Below are 18,444 nucleotides of genomic sequence, written 5' to 3'. Positions count from 1 at the left end.
CTTGCTGGCTGTGGAGGAGAGCTGCTGTGGCTGAAGCTGGCGAGGGCAGAGACAGGTAAAGCAGCTGAAGAATAAAATAAAGAGGGTCCAGCTGGCAGCTGCCTCCTGCTGCGGGCAAGAGAGCGCCTGCCTCTCCGGGTGAGGAAGGATCCCTCCTTGTAGTTGCAGAGCGCACAAGCGAGCGAGGCGACGTGTCTGGGCAGCCGTGTCTCGTGAGAGCTGTAAGAAACCTGTGTATCCTCGTAGGTGGAGGACAGGCGAGTGACCGGAGTCACAGAAGAGGAAGGGAGGAGAGAAGGAGAAAGCAGCGTCCAAACAGGCAAGTGCTCCCGGCAGCGCCAAGAGCAAGAGCTGCGGTGCGTCCCGGGCCCTCGGAGCCCTGTCTCCCATCCTGTGCGTCCGGGTCCCTCCTTGCCCCTCCCCGGCCCCCTCGGTTTCCCACGCCGCTGCAATTTTTTGTGGGGGTTAATTTCCCGCCCCGCCCCCTTCTCCCCTGTACCTCCTTTCTGCATCTCGCTCTGAGCATCTGCCTGTCCCCATCTTTTAGGTCCTCCCTCTCTCTGCCCTGTAGCCCATGGCTAGTTTTTTCCTTCTGTGTCTCTCTCTGCCCTGTAGCCCATGGCTAGTTTTTTCCTTCTGTGTCTCTCTCTGCCCAGCACCTGGCCACTACTTTTGCATTCCTGCCTCTGTGTCCTGTAGCCTGTCACTATTTTTGCCGTCGCTGGCTCCCCCCCGCCCCCTTCTCCATCTCGCTCTTTTTTCACTTCCCTTCCCTGTTTTTTAATTCCTTCCTCTCTGCTGTGTAGCCCTTTGCTTTTTCCTTTTGTCCATCTCTCTGTGTCCGTCCCGGTGCCCCCGTGGCTGGATGCCAGGCGCCCACCAAAGGTGCTCTGTCGCTCCCCTCTTCAGCTGGACAGCGGAGAGAAAAAATAGAATGAAAAGCTCGTGGGTTGAGATAAGGACAGGGAGAGATTGCTCAGCAATTACTGTCACAGGCAAAACACAGGCTCAACTTGAGGAAACCAGTCTAATTGATTACCAGTCAAATTGGGGTAGGATAATGAGAAATAAGAACTGAATCTTAAAAAACCTAAATCTTAAAACACCTTCCCCCCACCCCCTCCCCTGTTCCCGGGCTCAACTTCACTCCCGATTTCTCTACCTCCCTCGTCCCGAGCGGCGCAGGGGAACTGGGGAATGTGGGTTGCGGTCTGGATTTTTTCCCCTCAGTCTCTCTCTGCCAGGCTCCCTCTCTTTGTTCTTTCATTTCACGTTTTCTGTCCCGTAGCTCCACGCTATTTGCTTGCCTTTCTCCGTCTCTCTCTGGCGCCATCGCTCTGCCCCTGTTCGTGAATTCCTCGTTCTCCGCCCTGTAGGCTGTCGCTTTTGTCCTTTGTCCATCTCACTGTCTCTGGCTCCCCGAGGACCCTATTTTAGAATTGCCCCCCCCCTCTTCTTTCTGTACACATTGCTACCCTTTTTGCTCTCCTGCTCTCTTTTTTTTCCAGCTCCCTGTCCCTATTTCTTTATTCTTCCCTCTTCGCCCTGCAGCGTGTAGCTGCGGGGTTTGGTTTGTGTTGTCATCCCACGCACCCTCCCGGCCCCTTCCCTCCGTTGTTCGCTGTCCTGGTTCCCTGTCCCTGTTGTTTCATTCCTCCCTCTCTGCCATGCTCTTGCCGCTGCTGTTTTGTCTTTCCCCATGTCTCTCGGTCCAGCTTCCTGCCCCTGTTCTTCTCTCCTCCCTCTCTGTCTTGCTGCCCGTCCCAGGTTTCTCCCGCATCTCCATCCTGCTCCCCGTCCCTCTTTGTCAGTGTCTGTCCAGCTCCCTCTCCCCCTTTCTGCGGCCTCTCTCCCTGCTGCTTCTTTCTCCACCTCTGTCGGGCTCCCTCGTCCCCGTCCTTCTCTTGCTGTCCCATTCCCTGCCTCGTGCTTTCTCTCTACACCCCCCTGTCCAGCGCCCCGCTCCTCATTTTTGGCATCCTCCACCTCTGTCCGTTCCACCCGCACCGACAAGCGTGGCTCCCGGAAGCACGGCCAGGGTGTCCCAGGGGCAGGGGGAGCGTTGGGGGCCCCGAGCCCCGGAGCAGACTCGCTCCCGGGACTTGTTACGTGCATAACTGAATAATCACTCGCCGGCTGCATTTGCGCTCCCTTTGCACCAGGCAAGGGGCTGTGATGGGGCCCAGGGTAGGAGGTGACACGCTGTGGGGGACAGGCAATGGCCCCCTGTTCCTGCTGGGCTCCAGCTGTGGGCCGGGGCTGGAGGAGCCCCAGGTGCGGGCAGTGAGGCTGATGGCCAGGGCCCCTCCCTGTAAAGGGGTGGCTGCCGGTGGAGGGGCTGGTGCTGCCCTGCCCCGGGGGGCCGTGGAGGGGCCGGTGTGAGGCAAGGGAGGAGTGGAGCGGTCGCTGGGCTGTGGCTGCACCTGTACCGAGGGAGAAGGTGAGCCGGGGCCGGGCGATGGACCGGGAGGGCGACGGTGCCTGCGGGGGAGTGCGGGGCTGCCTCGTCGTGTCGTGTCGTGTCGCAGCTGGCGGCGAGGGGAGCCCGGTCGTAGGGGGGTGCCGCGCCGTGTGCCGGAGCCGGGCGGCGGGGGCTGCCCGAGGAGCGCGGGGCTGCGCCGAGGGCTCGGCAGGGCTCCCGGGGGCGCCGGCGGGCGGGGGGAACGGCGGCGTCCCCGGAAGGGAGAAAGCGGGGCCGGCTGCCTCTCGCGGCGTGCCGGCAGCTGCGGTGCTGGGGAAGGGGCTTGCGGTCGGCCATGTTGCCTGCGCGGAGCATGCCGGGAGCTGTAGTTTTCGCGGCACGGCCCAGTCACGCGGCAGCCTGGTGGCCGAATCGCGGTGCTGCGTCCCGGCGTTCGCGCGCCGGGTGTGGCCCCTCTGGCGCGCCGTCGGTGTCCGGCGCATGCGCGGTGTGCGGGAGCGGCATGGCGGCGCGGCGGGTGCGATTGCTGGTGGCGGGTGAGGGCCAGGAGCAGCGGCGATGTGATGTGATGTGAGTGAGCCCCTTTGGTGGGTGCAGGGGTGTCTGCTGCCCGCCGGGCTCCCGAGGGTGGCGGGAGGGGAAGCTTCAAAGCTGCTGCTGCGGCAGGCTGCCGGGCAGCTGGGGGCGAGTAGGGTCGGGGCAGCCCCGGGGAGTTCCCCGAGAGAGAGCGGCGGTAGGAGGGAAGGAGGAGGACATGCCGCTGGCGCCGACGGCGGGCACGTCCCCAACTCGCCAGGGCTCCCCCTGAGCCCCCCCCCGGGCCCACTGAGCCCATGCAGCTGCCCCCAGCTCCAGCACCTGCCCTGAAGCCTGTCCTGTAGCCCTAGATCACCCCCAAGGCCTGTCGCGAAGGCTGGAAGCTGGCCCTTGAACGCGCTGGATTCTCCCTTAATGCGGTACCGATAGCAGCAGTGCAGGGAAGGAGCGGTGTCTGCAGAAGCCCCTGCATAAGGAGGGGCTGTGGCCGGGGGCAGGCTCTGGTAATAATGGCCACTGGTTGTTCTTTCCCCCTCCCAGAGGCCACGCTGAGGACACGGTTGCCCGTTCTTCCCCTGGAGATGCCGTTGACTGCCCCAGGTTCAGGCTGGCGTGGGTTGTCTGTGCCTGGCCTCGCACTCCTAGCGGTGTGGGGGAGAAAAGGGGCAGGCGGAGCGCTTGCTGGCTGTGGAGGAGAGCTGCTGTGGCTGAAGCTGGCGAGGGCAGAGACAGGTAAAGCAGCTGAAGAATACACTAAAGAGGGTGCAGCCGGCAGCTGCCTCCCGCTGCGGGCAAGAGAGCCTCTGCCTCTCTGGGCGAGGAAGGTTCCCTCTTTGTAGTTGCAGAGTGCACGAGCGAGCGAGGCGACGTGTCTGGGCAGCCGTGTCTCGTGAGAGCTGTAAGAGACCCGTGTATTCTCTTAGGTGGAGGACAGCCAAGCGACCGGAGTTACAGAAGAGGAAGGGAGGAGAGAAGGAGAAGGAAGCGTCTGAACTGGGAAATTCCCCTGGCAGCGCAGAGAGCGAGAGCTGTGGTGAGTCCCGGGCCCTCGGGGCCCAGCCTCCCCTCTTGCGCGTCCCAGTCCCTTTATCTCTCCTTGCCTCTCTGTTCTTCCCTCCTGCTGCCTCTCCCTGTTTTTTTTCATCCTCTGTCTCTGTCCTGCAACCATTGTTTTTTTTTCTTATTCCATCTCTTTCTCCTGATCTGCATCTATCCCTTTTTCCCCACAATTGCTCTGACCTGTTCCCTAGCGTCCTTTTCTTCTCTGCGCCTGTACGTGCCACTCCGTGTCCCTGCCTTCCTATCTCCCTCCTTCCTTCCTTCTCTTTCTCTATCCCTTTTTCTTGCTCACTGTCCCTGGTTTTTTTCCATCAGCTCACCGTCTGCTTCCTGTTCTAGTTTTTGTTGTCCCCTGTCTCTCCGCAGGGCTCCTAATACCTCCCTTTCTTTCTCCAGCCCCCTGTGCTTCTCAAGGTCTTTGTCTTTCTCTCTCTCTCATTGTCATTATTCTTGTCTGTTGCTCTGTCTCGCTGCTTATCCCGTCGTTTCTTGCTATCTTCCTTTGTCCCACTCCCTGCCTGTATTCATGTTTGTCTCTGTCCTGTTGACCATCCCGGGTGTTTTCTTCTTCTCCATCTCCATCCTGCTGCTGCCCTGTTTTGTTCCTCCCCACCCCCATCTGCCCTGCTCCCTGTCACTCTTTCTGCACCTTGTCCTCTGTCCCTGCTGCTTTTTTCTCCATCTCTGTCCAGCGCTCTGTCCCTTTCTTTTTTTCCTCTTGCTATTCCTCTGCCCTGCTTCCTCTCACTATCTTTTCTGTCTTTCTTTCCCTCTGCCCCATTCCCTCTTCCATTCGTTCTAACTGTGTCCCCCTGTCCAGCTGGCTGTCCCTTCTTTCCTTTCTCTCTTTTCGGATCTCCATATCTCTCTGTCCAGCTGCTCATCACAGTTGTTTTTTTCCCTCCAATGCTGTCCAGCTCTCTGTCCCTTTTTTCTCTCTCTGTCATTCTGTCGCGCTCCCTGTGTCTCTATTTTTAATTTTTCCATCTGTCCTGCAGCCCGGTGCTGGTTTCCACACCCCCGGCCCTCTCTCCTGTCCTGCTACCCATCCTAGGCCTCTTTCCCTCCATCTCTGTCCTGCTTCCTGGCTCTAATTTTTGCCTGTCTTGCACTTTGTCCTGCCTTCCTCTCCCTTTTTTCTCTCGCTGTATCGCCTTGTCTTGCTCCCTGTCTTTTTCGGACAAGCTGTGTCCTGCTCCTTGTCCTTTTTCCCCACCCTCCCCATCTCCTAGCTTTCTTCCTGTCTGCCTTTTTTTCTTTGTCTCTCCTTCTGCCCCAATGCTTCTTTCTCTCTGTCACTGTCTCTGTCCCTCCTTTCTTCTTTCTCTCCTCCACTCCCCCCCATCTCTCTCTCCCTCCGTCCTGCTCGCAGACTCAACGTTTTCTTGCTCCGTCTCTCTGCAGGGCTGGCGGGGGCAGAAGCGGCCCTGGGACAAACGCTGCAGCGGGGTCGTTGAGGGGTTTTGGGGCCAAGCCCCTGCCTGGCCGGGGCGAGTAGAGGCAGTCACGTCCCATCCCATCCCCGGCTGCTCCTCGCTGGGGCTGGGCGGCCTCTGCCACTCTCGGCGTGAGTCGGGCTGAGAAACCTTTGTGAGTTTAAGGATGCTACAGATACTCCGCATCAAACCCAGAGAAAAGGCAAATCTGCTGCCGGTGCCGAAAAGCTGATGAAAAATTGCAGTTACCGGAGCATGCCTCGTTCCTGCATCGGTCCCTTGGGAGTCACGAATGTTTTCCTTTCAGGTAAAAGAACAAACTTTCATCTAGGATAAATTAAGAGCTGCCTGTAACTTTCGGTAGGGTCAAGTGCTTCTCTTCTGTTTGTTCATACTAGTTTTATGGGCAAGTTGGAAATAGCCTTTTATTTTTCTGTGCGTTGCTAAATTTTTAGTAATATGTGGTGTTGGCATAGTTGATTTTTGAGCAGCTAGATGCCAGTAGAAGCATAATGAATGATACGTGATGGAAACCGGTGCTTACACTTGATTTTGATATGATTTTTTTTGTTTCTTTGTTTGCTTTCATTAGAATGTTGGTGGCGTGTTGTCCTGTGGCTCAATCCGCATTCTGCTCCATGGAACCTTCGATCTAGGACTTTGAAGTAAAAAGTTTGCCCTTCCAACAAAGGGCTGGTCATTCATAGGATTCAGATGTAGACCTGGGGAGTCTCTTAAGTACATGAAATAGAATTGCAGCCCAATTTCACTTAATGTTGCTGCTGTTTGTCTTCACTTTCATGAATTTCCTCACTGCTCCCTCATGGTTGGGAGCTCTGAATCGTCATTTTTTTTCAGTCTCTAACACATGTGGGTTCCCCCTTCCCCCCCACCCCAGGAGAGGCTACATTTGAAAGTTAATTAGCGTCCTCACAAACGCGTCAGTCAATAAAACTGAATTATGGTTATTAAAACCATAAGCATGATACCAGTCATAGAGATCTGGGCTACTTGTGAATGTGTATTTGTCTCATGCAAATGTCATCGGGGAAACAGATCGCCTGTGCTTCATGCTCTGACAAGACAGCATGGTGAGACAGGGAGGAGCTCCGAAAGGAAAAAAAGATACATGGTCATGGTTTTGGTGTGTTGGGTTTTGATGTTTGGGGGGTTTTTGTTTTTTTGTTGGTTGGTTGGTTTGTTTGTTTGTTTTAAAAAGAGTGCAGTGTTGACGGGTGGCAGCCTGCAGGGCTCTGTTGCTGCCTGACCTCTCCTTTTCTGCTCTTTCTCTCCTCTTTCATGGCTCTAATTTTAATTTGGATCATTTTAGAAGAGCAGTGAAGTTACTTGCCTGTGTCCATGTGGTGGTAATACCAGGAAGGTAAATGCTTGAACCGGTAGCGAGTCACTTGGCTACAAGTAGAAGTTCTGAAGAACAGCAGTAAACAAGAAGCAAATAGGAAATTACCAAAAATTTGTGTGTCAAACATCGAAGGTTTATTGCCAACTGTTGTTTGGCAATATTTTCCAAATGGCTATTTTTGGTAAGCATAAATTTTTCGGGAAAGCCAGGGTTGTGTGTGCAAAAACAGGTCCCCTAGCATCAGAGGATAGGCTGTGCGGTGGCGGGGCCGTTGTTCCCTGATCAATACTGCCATAGTAGTGTTGCAATATTTCAACCTAAGAGATGGGTTTAGGAACAGAAGGAGAATGCCTGTTTTCTGTAAAGGCTCTAAATGCCGACCCTTTGTCTGCCGCTTTTCTGTGCGTGAGATGAAGCTGTTTTATTTTTCTCCCTTGTTCTGGGTCTAAATATTTGTGAAGCTGTTGCTGCTCTTGGGAAAGCCAAAGGCACCTGGATTTGTGCAGCTGGAAAGAAAGGGGGGGGGGGGGGGTGTCCAACCAAAAAAACCCCCCACCAAAAGCCCAAAAGAACCCCTCTTTCTCAAGAATGAAACCAAAAGCAAGAATCACCAATTTTTATGTTGTGGGAAAGCGCTGAAAAAACCCAGAATTGAATATGTTTGGAAAAAGCAAACAAATGCCAGTTTTCTATTGTGGAAGTGCCAGAAAGAAAAAAAGGAAAAAACCACAACAAAATGCAAACAAACCCCATGTCTTGGTTTCGGCTGGGATAGTTAATTTTCTTCCTAGTAGCAGGCATAGTGCTGTGTTTTGGATTTAGTAGGAGAAGAATGTTGATAACATGCTGATGGTTTTAGTTGTTGCTAAGTACTGCTTATGCTAGTCAAGGACTTTTCAGCTTCCCATGCTCTGCCAGGGGCACAAGAAACTGGGAGGGGGCACAGCCAGAATAGTTGATCCAAACTGACCAAAGGGCTATTCCATACCATACAGCGTCATGCTCAGTATAGAAACTGGGGGGGGGGGGGGTTGGCCGGGGAGCAGCGATCGCTGCTTGGGAACTGTCTGGGTATCGGTCGGCGGGCGGTGAGCAATTGCATTGTGCATCACTTGCTCTGTATATTATTATCATTACTATTTTACTTTATTTCAATTATTAAACTGTTCTTATCTCACCCCAGGAGTGTTTCTCACTCTTACTCCTCTGATTCTCTCCCCCATCCCATCGGGGTAGGGGGAGTGAGCGAGCGTCTTCGTGGTGCTGAGCTGCTGGCTGGGGCTAAACCATGACACTCTGCCAAGTGCTCTAGATACAGTTTTTCTTTCTTAGGTTATCTTGTTCCAGGTCCCTGTCCCTATGTTTTAATTTCTTCCCTCTCTGTCCCTTAGCCCATTTTTGCATTTACTGTTCTCTCTCTGTCTGGTTACCCATGCTGAGTCTTTAATTCCTTTCCCTGCTGCCCCCTTCAACTCATCAATGTGTTTTGGGATTTCTCAGTTTCTCTCTGTCCACCTCAGTGTTGTCTTTTTAAAATCATCTCTCTGCCCTGTGGCCCATCACTATTCTTTGTTTTTCTTCATCTCTTTCTCTGGCCTGTAGCCCATTGCTACTCCCCCGCCCCCGTGCCCCTCTCTCTGTGGTTCCCTGTCCCTCTTTTTCCATCCTCATTCTTTGCCCTGTAGCCCATGGCTGTTGTATTGGGTTTAATGGCAAGGTTTTGTTAGATGGGGTGGGGTTTGCGTAAGGTCTGCAGGGGTGGGTTCTGTTGAGAACATACCACTAGTTGCTCCCGTGTTGGGCACAGCCAGTTCCAGCTGCAAGATGGGTCTGTGGCTGGTCTAAGCTGAGTTCCTCAGCAATGCTGCTCGTGCCCCTGTAATGAATATATAAGAAGGGGTAAAAAGCGCTGCACAGAAGCTGTGATACAGAAAACATGTGTGAAACAGCCCTGCAGACACCAAGGTCAGCAGAGAAGGAGGGGCAGGCTATGGTAAAGATCATGGTCATCTTTATTGCTGTGTTTGGGCACTGAGCATTGCAGCCAACTCACTTCTGGGATTTCTGAGGTGCATTAATGAATAAACTTTTCCTACCTTCTCTCTGTCCCTGGGCAGGGAGCTGTGGACAGGTGCAGGGGAGGGGCTGGAGTGCCACAGGCTTTGGCAACAGCACCTGTTTCCAATGTCCTCCAGGTGGGGCCGTACCTGGGGCTGCCCCAGGTGCAGCTGAGGATGCGGCCCACCCCTCTGTGTGAAGGGGCTCTGGCTATAAAGGGGGCTGCCTGGGCACACCTGCTGGAGGAAGCTGATGAAGGGGAAGGGGCTGAGGAGGGAATCCCACAGGCAGGTGCCTCCAGCAAGGAACAGCCAGTCCCTGCAGTGAGGAAGGATCCCTCTGAGCCATTCCCAACAGAGCAGATGCCAGCACGCAGTGCTGGGAGCTCGGTGCCTCCGTTGATCTAAGCTGCCACGTATCGAGGAAGTCTTGTGGATGAGGAGCATTGAGGTGTTCGCTGCGTGCTACTGAATGGGTGAGGGTCAGGCGGGTGGCCCTGCAGAGGAGGAAAGGGGAGAGGCAGAGAGAGCAGCATCGGGACTTCTCTCTGGGTCTCGGAGACCGAAGAAGGTCTCCGGCCGGCACCAGGAGCTGCGGTGAGTCACATGTCCTCTCCTCTGCATCCTGGCTCATTTCTGCTACTCTTCTCCAGATGCCTGCCTGCCTCCCTCTGTCTCCCTCGCTGCCCATCTACTTACCTGTATGGCTCCCCAAAACTTGTTATTCTTCTGCCAACTCTGCCCAGTACCCCATTGCCTTCAATTTTTTTCTACGTGTGTCTCTAACTGGCTCCCGCTCCCTATTTTTTTAGTTTTTCTGCACTACCTTGTACCCCGTTACTTTTAAAATTTCATTTCTTTGTCTCCCCCATCTGGCTCCGTAAGCCTATTCTTTAACACCTCACTTTGCTCTGTACCCCATTGCTTTTCAAACTTTCTTTCTATGCCTCCCTCTTCCTATTTTTAATTTTTTTCTCAGTCTTTCCTTTACCCTGTAGGCTTTAAAATTTTCTTTATACATCTCTTGCCAGCTCCCTGGCCTTATTTTTTAATTTTTGCCTATGTGAGTTGTACCCTGTCACTTTTTGAATTCTCTGTTTCTCCCTCTGTTTTCCACCTGTCCCTATTTTAAAAGTCTTTCTTGTACCCCGCTGCTTTCTAGTTTCTATGTATCCCCCTATCCGTCTCCCTGTCATTATTTCTTAATATTTTCCTATCCATCCTGTACCCTGTTGCTTTTTAAGTTTTCTGTCTCCCTCTATCTGTCTCACTGTCCCTATTTTTTAATGCTTCCCCTTAGCCAGGGCAGGGTCTGTCCAGGCGCACCTGCCCGAGGGAGCTGATGAAGGGGAACCGTCCAAGGAGGCAATCCAAGGGGGCCCTGCGGGCTAGGTGCCTGCAGCAAGGCACAGCCAGTGCCTGCAGCAAGGAAGGGCCTCTCCGAGCCATCCCTGCTGGAGCGCACCACCAGCATGCGGTGCCGGGAGCTCGGCGCCTCCATCGGCCGCACATGCGAGCCGCCGGGAAGCCTCGTGGTGGAGGCAGCAGCATCCACCCCTGAGGTGGAGAGAAGAGCTCTGGGCCCATGAAAGCCTCCTGCCGGTGCCAGGAGCCACGGTGAGTCGCGTGTTCTCTCGTGTGCATCCCGGTCTGTCTGTGCCCCCTTCCCCAGATCTCTGCACGCCTCCCTGCCTGTACCCGCCTCTGTCTCCCTCTCTGCCAGCCCACCTACTGGTCTGGCTCCCAAAAACTTGTTACGCTTCTGCCAGCTCTGCCCTGTACCACTTCACCTATTCATTTTTTTCCTATGTTTCCCTCTTTGTGGCTCCCAATCCCTATTTTTTAATGATTTCCTGTGTTTTCTGTACCCCCTCGCATTTGAATTTCTATTTCTATGTTTCCCTTTCTCTGGTGCCCTGTCCCTATTTTTTACTTCCTCCCTCTGTGCTGCACCCCATTGCTTTAAATATTTTCTTTCTATGGTTCCTTCTATCCATCTCCCTGTCCCTGGTTTTTTAATATTCCTCTGTGTGTTGTACCTGATCACAGTTAAATTTTCTGTCTACGTTGTCCTCTATCCAGCTCCCTTTCTCGATGTTTTTTTTTTTTTTTTTTTTTAATTCTTCCCTATATTTCTTGTGCCCCATTGCTGTTTAATTTATCTTCCAATAATTCCTTTTCTCTGGCTCCCTTTTCCTAAACTTTAATTCCTCCCTTTCTTCCGTATACTCTCTCACACTTTTTAAATTTTCTTCTAATGTTTCCTTCTATTCGCATTCCTGTTCTGATTTTTTAGTTCTTGCCTGTGTTTCTTGTAGCCTGTCACTATTGAAATTTTCTTTCCATGTCTACTTTAACCAGTTCACTGTCTGTCTTTTTTGTTTCTTGTCTGTCCTGTACCTCCTTGCTTTTAACATTTTCTTCCTATGTGTCTCTATTTTTCTCCCTATTCTTGTTTTGTAACTTCCTCTTGTCTTTCCTTACTGTCTCCGCTTTTAAAATTTTCTTCCTATGTCTCTATCACCCTACCCTTATTATTAAAAGTTTTTCTTGTCTTTCCTTTAATGCTTTTGCTTTCTAAATATTCTTTCTATGTCAACTTTTATCTAGTTTTCTGTCCCCATTTAAAAATCTTTTTCCCGCTTGTCCTTTACCCAGTTGCTTTTAAAATTTTCTGTCTACTTTAACCAATTCACTGTCTTTATTTTTAAATTTTTTTCCTGTCTGTCCTGAACCCCGTTGCTTTTTCAGTTTTCATTGTGTCTACTTTTATCAAGGTCCCTATCCTTATTTTTTTAATTCCTGTCTTGTGTACCCTGTCACTTTATATTTCCATGTGTTTTAAATTTAAAAAAATTCCTAATGTTCTTTCTCCATCTCTTTTAGTTTGCTGTCCCTATTTTTTAATTTTTCCTCTTATTTCCCTAATACCCATTGTTTTTTAAATTTTCTTTCTACGTCTACTTTTTCCCCTTGATGTATTTATTTTTAATCCTTTCTTGTCTTTCCTCAGTGCCCTCGCTTTTAAAATTTTTTTCTACGTCTCTGTTTTAGTTTGCCGTTGCTATTTATTATTTTTTTCCTTATGTCCTTAATCCTATTTGCTCCTAAAATTTTCTGTTTACTTCTATTGTGTTTGCTGATTTTATTTTATTATTTCTTGTCTACATTAGTACCTTTGTTTTTTCAATTTTCTTTCTACATCTCTGTTTTAGTTTGCTGTCCCTGTTTTTAAAGTTTTTGTCTTTATTGCCCTACTCCCCGTGACTATTTAAGTTTTCTACTTTTATCCTATTCCCTGTGTTTATTTTACTGTCTTTATTTTTTTTAACTATTTCTTCTCTTTCCTTAGTGACCTCGCTTTTTAAATTTTCTTTCTGCATCTCCGTTTTAGTTCACCGATGCTTTTAAAATTTTTTTTCCTTATTTCCTTAATCACTGTTGCTTTTAAAATTTTCTCTCGCCTTTTCCCCCCACTTGCTGTCTTTCTTTCGCTGTCTTTATTTTTTAAATTATTTCTTGTCTTTCCTTAGTGCCGTCGCTTTTCAAATTTTCTTTCTGCTTCTCTGGTTTAGTTTGCTTTCCCTATTTCAGAATTTTTTTCCTTTAGTTCCCTAACGATCATCGCTTTTTAAGTTTTCTTTCTATGCCTACTGTTATCCTGTTTGCTGTCTTTATTTTTTAGCTATTTCTTCTCTTTCTTCTGTGCCATAACATTTTAGATTTTCTTTCTAGATCTCCCTTTTAGTTTTTTGTCGCTTCTTAACTTTTTTCCATTTATTTCCCTAATCTCTCTTACTTTTTGACATCTACTTTCATCCCCTTCCCAGTCTTTGTTACATAGTCTTTTCTTTTAATTGCTTCTTGCCTTTGTTTAGTGCCTTTGCTTTTTAGATTTTCTTTCTTTATCTGTTTTACCTTGCTGTCCCTATATTTTTTTTCTCTTTATTTCCCTAATTCCCCCCTTTCAGATGTTCTTTCTACACCTACTTTCAGTACCTTCAGTACCTTTACTTTTTAATGATTTCTTCCGTTTTGTTAGTGCCATCGCTTTTAAAATTTTCTAGCTATGTTGGCATTTTATTTTGCTCTTGCTATTTTTTAGTTTTTTCCTCTCTTAATCCCTTGCCTGTTAATATTTTCTACTTTAATCTCGTTCGCTGCCTTTATTTTTTAATTATTTTTTCTTTAGTGCCATCGCTTTTAAAATTTTCTATGTTTCTTTAGTTTGCCACTGCTATTTTTTTAATGTTTTCCTTATGTCCTTAATCACCTTTGCTGTTTTGTCTACTTTTATCCCATTCACAGTCTTCATTTGTCAACCTTTATTTTTCAAGTATTTCTTGCTTTTCCTTAGTGCTGTCACTTTTAAAATTTTCTTTCTCCATCTCTGTTTTAGTGTGCTGTCCCTATTTCTTAGTTTTTTCCCTTTATTTCCTGAATCCTCCTCGCTTTTAAGAAGTTCTTTCTATGCCTACTTTCTTTCCCTTTGCTGTCGTCTTAAAATTATTTCTTCTCTTGCTTCTTTGCCATTGCTTTTTAGGTTTTCCGTTTCTTTCTACTTCTCTGTTGTAGTTTAATGTCCCTATTATGTAATTTTTTAATTTCCTTAATCCTATTTGCTTCTAAAATTTTGTCTACTTTTATCCTATTTGTTGTCTTTATTTTGCTGTTTTTTCTTTTAATAATTTCTTCTTTCCTTAGTGCCCTCTTTTTAAATTGTCTTTCTCCATCTCTTTGAGTTTGCTGTCACTACTTTTAAAATTTTTCCCTTTATTTCCCTAATCCCTGTTGCTTTTTAAATGTTCTTTCAATGTCTACTTTTTTCCCTTCAATATCTTCATTTTTAATTATTTCTTTCCTTTCCTTAATGCCCTTGCCTTTTAAATTTTGTTCCCGCTGTCCCTATTTTTTAATTTTTTCCTCTGTTTCCCTAAACCCTGTTGCTTTTAAAATTTTTCTGTCGACCTTTATCTGGTTCACTATCTTTATTTTTTAATTCTTGCTCATCTTTCCTTAGCGTGGTCATTTTTACAATCTCTGTTTGTCTTCATTTGTTTAGTTCGCTGTCGTTATTCTTTAATTCTTTCCTGTCTTAGTCCCTTGGCTTTAAAAATTTTGTTTCTATGTCTACTTTTACCTCGTTTGCCGCCTCTGTGTTTGGGTTTTTTTCCTGTTTGTCCTCTACCCAGTTGCTTTTGAAATTTTCTTTCTATGTCTACTTTAGTCAAGCTCCCTGTCCTTATTCTTTAATAGTTTTCAGTCTGTCGCATACCCTGTTGCTTTTTACATTTACTTTGTATGTGTCTCTCTTTGTCATCCTTTATTTATTTTGTAGTTTTTTCTTGTGTTTCCTAATAGATTTGACTTTTTTTCCCCCCTATGTCTAATATTATCCTATCCAGTGTGTTTTTTTAATTAATTCTGTCCTGCAGCCTGCATTTCACTTTGTACGTTTTCTTCATATGCCTCCATTTATTTAGATCGCCATCTCTATTTTAACTCTCTTAATCCCTTGGCTTTTAAAATTTTGTTTCTATATCTAGCGATAATCTAGTTTGCTGTTCCTATTTTTAGTTCTCTGCTGACTGTCCTACGCCTCTTTGCATTTTCTAGTTTCCTTCTATGTCTACTTTTGTCAAGCTCCTATCCCTATTTTTTAATTCTTTCCTGTCCCATCGCTTTTGATTTTTTCTTTCTCATCTTTTATTCAGTTTGCTCTCCCTATTTTAATTTTTTTTCCTGTTTTCCTTACTCTGTCACTTTTTAAATTTTCTTTTTATGTCTCCATTTATCTAGTTCCCTTTCCCTCGTTTTTAATAGTTTTGTCATGTACCATGCTGTTTTTAAAATTTTATTTCTATGTCTCTATTTACCTAGTTCCCTGTCCCGTTTTTCCTTTCTCGTGTTTCCTGTAGCCCATCGCTTTTTATTTTCTCTTTTGAATCTCCGTATACATAGGTCCCTTTAACAATTTTTAAAATTGCCTGCCTCTGTCCTGTTCCCTTTCTATTTCTTGCTCTATCCATCTTATGTTCTCTATTGTTTAAGTTCTTTGCTGTGTTTGTCGCTTTTTAATTTCTCTTTGTATGACTGCCTCTATCCAGCTTCCTGTCCTTTTTTTTCTAATTTTCTGCTTTGTTCTCCTTTTGTAGCTTTCTCTCTGGCTCCCTCTATCCAGTTCCCGATTGTTTTAAACCCCCTGTGTCTCCATCTCCTGTGTCCTGCCTGCGTGTCTCATTCTCCTTGTCCCTCTCTGCTGTTCCTGTCGTCCCGCTCGGTCCCTTCCATCTCTCTCCCCTGCCTCCACGCTCTTATTTATTGGTCCATCTCTCTGTTCCTGTGGCCCTCTACTCCATCTCCTCCTTGTTGCCCTCCATTTATCTCTCAACACTCTTGTGCGGTTCCCCGTCCCTCTCTTGTTCACAGTATCCCGTTTTCTGGCTCTCTGTCCCACACCTCTTCTCTGCCTCCCTCTATCCTTCCTCCTGCTTTCCTCTTCCCTCTTTTCCCTTTGGGCGCTGAGCCTCATAGCCGACTCGCTGCTGGGATTTCAGATGCACTTGAAGGAACAGTCCTTCGTTGCCACCTTTGTGATCCTGGATGCGTTTCCAGCTGTGAGGTTTGAGGAAGCAGCTGTGGTTGGGTCCAGGGGAGGGAGTGATGTTGATGTGGGGCTGGGGCTATGGCCCCCTCTTCCCAGTGGGCTCCAGCTGTGGGCTGGGGCAGCCCAGGTGGGACTCGTGAGGTCAGGATGGGGCTGGGACAAGGCTTTAAAAAGGCTGCAGGTCTGGGCAGCCCCAGGTGCAACTGTTGAGGATGAAGATTGCCCTGCTGCACCTGCTGGGGAGGGGGCTGCCTGAGCCTGCCTGCCTGCTGGAGCTGGCTGAGGTGTGAAACAAAGGAACTTCCACAGGCTGCTGCCTCCAGCAAGGAATGGCCGGTCCCCACAGCGAGGAAGGAACCCTCCCGGCCATCCCAGACAGAGCGCACCACCAGCACACGGCACCGGGAGCCCAGTGCCTCAGTTGGCCGCACGCGTGAGCCGCCGTGCATCCGGGAAGCCTCGCTGTGAGATGAGCATCGAGGCACCCGCCGCCCGCTCCTGAGCAGGCGAGGGTCTGACAGCTGGCACTGCGGAGGAGGAAGGGACGGAGGCAGAGAGAGAAGCCTCGGGGCAGCGAAGGTCTTCCGATGGCGCCAGGAGCTGCGGTGAGTCGCGTGTCCCCTTCTGTGTGTCCACACCCATCCTGCCGTGCTTCTTCAGATCTCCACCTGCTTCCGTTTCCCTTTCGGGCTGCCCAGCTCCCCAAAGCTTTTTGCTCTTCTGCTAGCACTGCCCTGTACACAGTCACCTCCTACGTTTCCTTTCTGTGCCTCTCTCTTTCCAGCTCCCCACCCTCTGTTATTTCATTCTTCCCGCACTGCCGTTGTCCCTGTTGCTTGTGAAAATTGTATTTCTAGCTCTCCCTCTACCCAGCGACTTGTCTCTCTTTTCGGTTACTCCCTCTGCTCTGCACCCGTCGCTCTTCCAATGTCCTTTGCCTGTGGCTGTCTATCGGCCTCCCTCTCCTGAGAGATAACTTCTTATCCGTATGGCCAGTACCCCATTGCTGTCTAAATTTTCTGTCTGTGTCTCCATAAATGGAGTTTTATCCTCCCTGTCCTCTACTTTATCGCTTTTTAAATTTTGTTTCAATGTCTTCATTTATTTAGTTTGGTGACCCTCATTGTAACTTTTTTTCCTCTGTGTTCTTAATCCCTTTGCTTATAAAATTTTCTTTCTACATCTTTGTTTTAGTTCACCATCGCTACTTTTTAATTTTTTTCATTATTTCTTTAATCACTGTTACTTTTAAAGTTTCATTCAGCTCCTAGCCCCCTGACCATACCTGTACATTGTTGAAATCCCCTTTGGAGTTCCTCATTGTTATCTCTGAGGCTTCTTTAGTCTCTCGGGCCCCCTCAGAACTCGTGCGCTCCCCTTGCCGAGCTCTCACGAGACACCCCCTATGCCTCAGGGGCCCGTTCTACCTCAGGAGCTCAGCTCACTTTGCAGTCCTCTTTTCCCCTCAGAACCCTTCCTGAGTCTGCATCTGTTAACCCAGTTGGTCTTTGTGTCCTCTCACCCATTCAGTGCACCTCTGTTCGGTCCCCGGTGCCCTGAGGACATCTGTGCTTTGTTCAATTCCCTTTTGAGCTCATTGCATCCCAGAGACTTGTTTAGTCTCTACGGCACCCCAAAAAACCTGGTTTGATTTAGTAACAGTTAGCATTTACTTGTAGCAAATTGCAGAATTTGATTATAAGGTTTTTAATAGCACTCAATCATCAATGATTCGTAAAGTGATTAGACAAAATTGATCAAAACAGTGACTTAGTTACAGATTCGAAGATGGCAAGGTTCACTCTATTACTACATGGAAGTGCCTAAAAGAAAATTAAATCACTCTGAGTTAGAATGATTCATAAAGGGATTGCATATATAGGGAATAAGGAAGACCCTCCCGTTGAGTCACGAGGTTCAGAATAGACCCCCTTGCTTTCTATTCTCCTTCTCAGAGAGGAGTCTAGGGGCGGCTAGGTCTAATCTTAGTCTCAGACTTGGTCAACGGTTTATGACAGTAATGCTATAAGAATAATGCAGCAGTATACAACTCCCTTTAAAATTAAATCATACATCTACAGACTACTTAAATTGATTCACGCATGCACACTCACAAATATGAATGTATATATGAAAATGGTATACCTGTTCAAAATTCCCCTCGAGTTTAGCGAAATACTCACGTCTAATGCCTTGGCATTTCTCAACGGGCGAGAGTAGAGCCTCAAGGAGTGAAGGATTTCAGCAACCCAGGCTCCGTTGTTGACCTTCGGCAATGGAGTTCTGGTTGCAGCAGACTTTCGGAGTCTGCTAGTTTTCGCTGACTCTGAGAGACGTTTCGATCGGAGGGAGATGCCGGTGCAGCCCGCGGCAGTCCAGGACACCTCAAAGGGCCTCGCTTAGGACTGCTGTCTATAGGATTGTGAGATGATTGACTTTAATCACCAGTAAATTTCCATCCGAGCCACAATTTGGGTCGGCTTGTTGTTGGAATTCCAGCAGCAATGATACCACTCTGTTTCAAGGCTGTCTGGGGTAGCTGTTTGTTCTCGTTCCCCTCGTTAGCCATAATATGAAGATCTTGATAGGGACAGGGACGCTCTCTGCTTCAGCCATGTAGGAGTTTCTAGTACAATTAACTGACCAACTCGCTACGCAAAAGCTGCAGCCTGGAGTTCCTGAGATTGTAAAGCGGCCGAAGTGAGGAGGAAAAACAGAACAGAAGAATAGAGGGGGGGGATGTACCACCACAGTAGTAGCGAAGTAATGCATATTTTGCTACACTGAAGGAGGCAGGGAGGATGGCTAAGCGGCTGGTTGCTGACCTTCAAAGATAAGGGGACAGTAAAACAAACGGGCATGCACAAAATAGGAGAAACTGGCTAAGAGGTAATTCGGGCAGGGGAGAGATCGTGACCACAGACCCAATTAAGGACTGAAGCAAGTACCCCCACACACGCTCC

Source organism: Pelecanus crispus, chromosome 3 (genome assembly GCF_030463565.1).
Source record: "Pelecanus crispus isolate bPelCri1 chromosome 3, bPelCri1.pri, whole genome shotgun sequence".
NCBI classification, from domain to species: domain Eukaryota; kingdom Metazoa; phylum Chordata; class Aves; order Pelecaniformes; family Pelecanidae; genus Pelecanus; species Pelecanus crispus.
Note: the sequence above shows the minus strand (reverse complement) of the source record.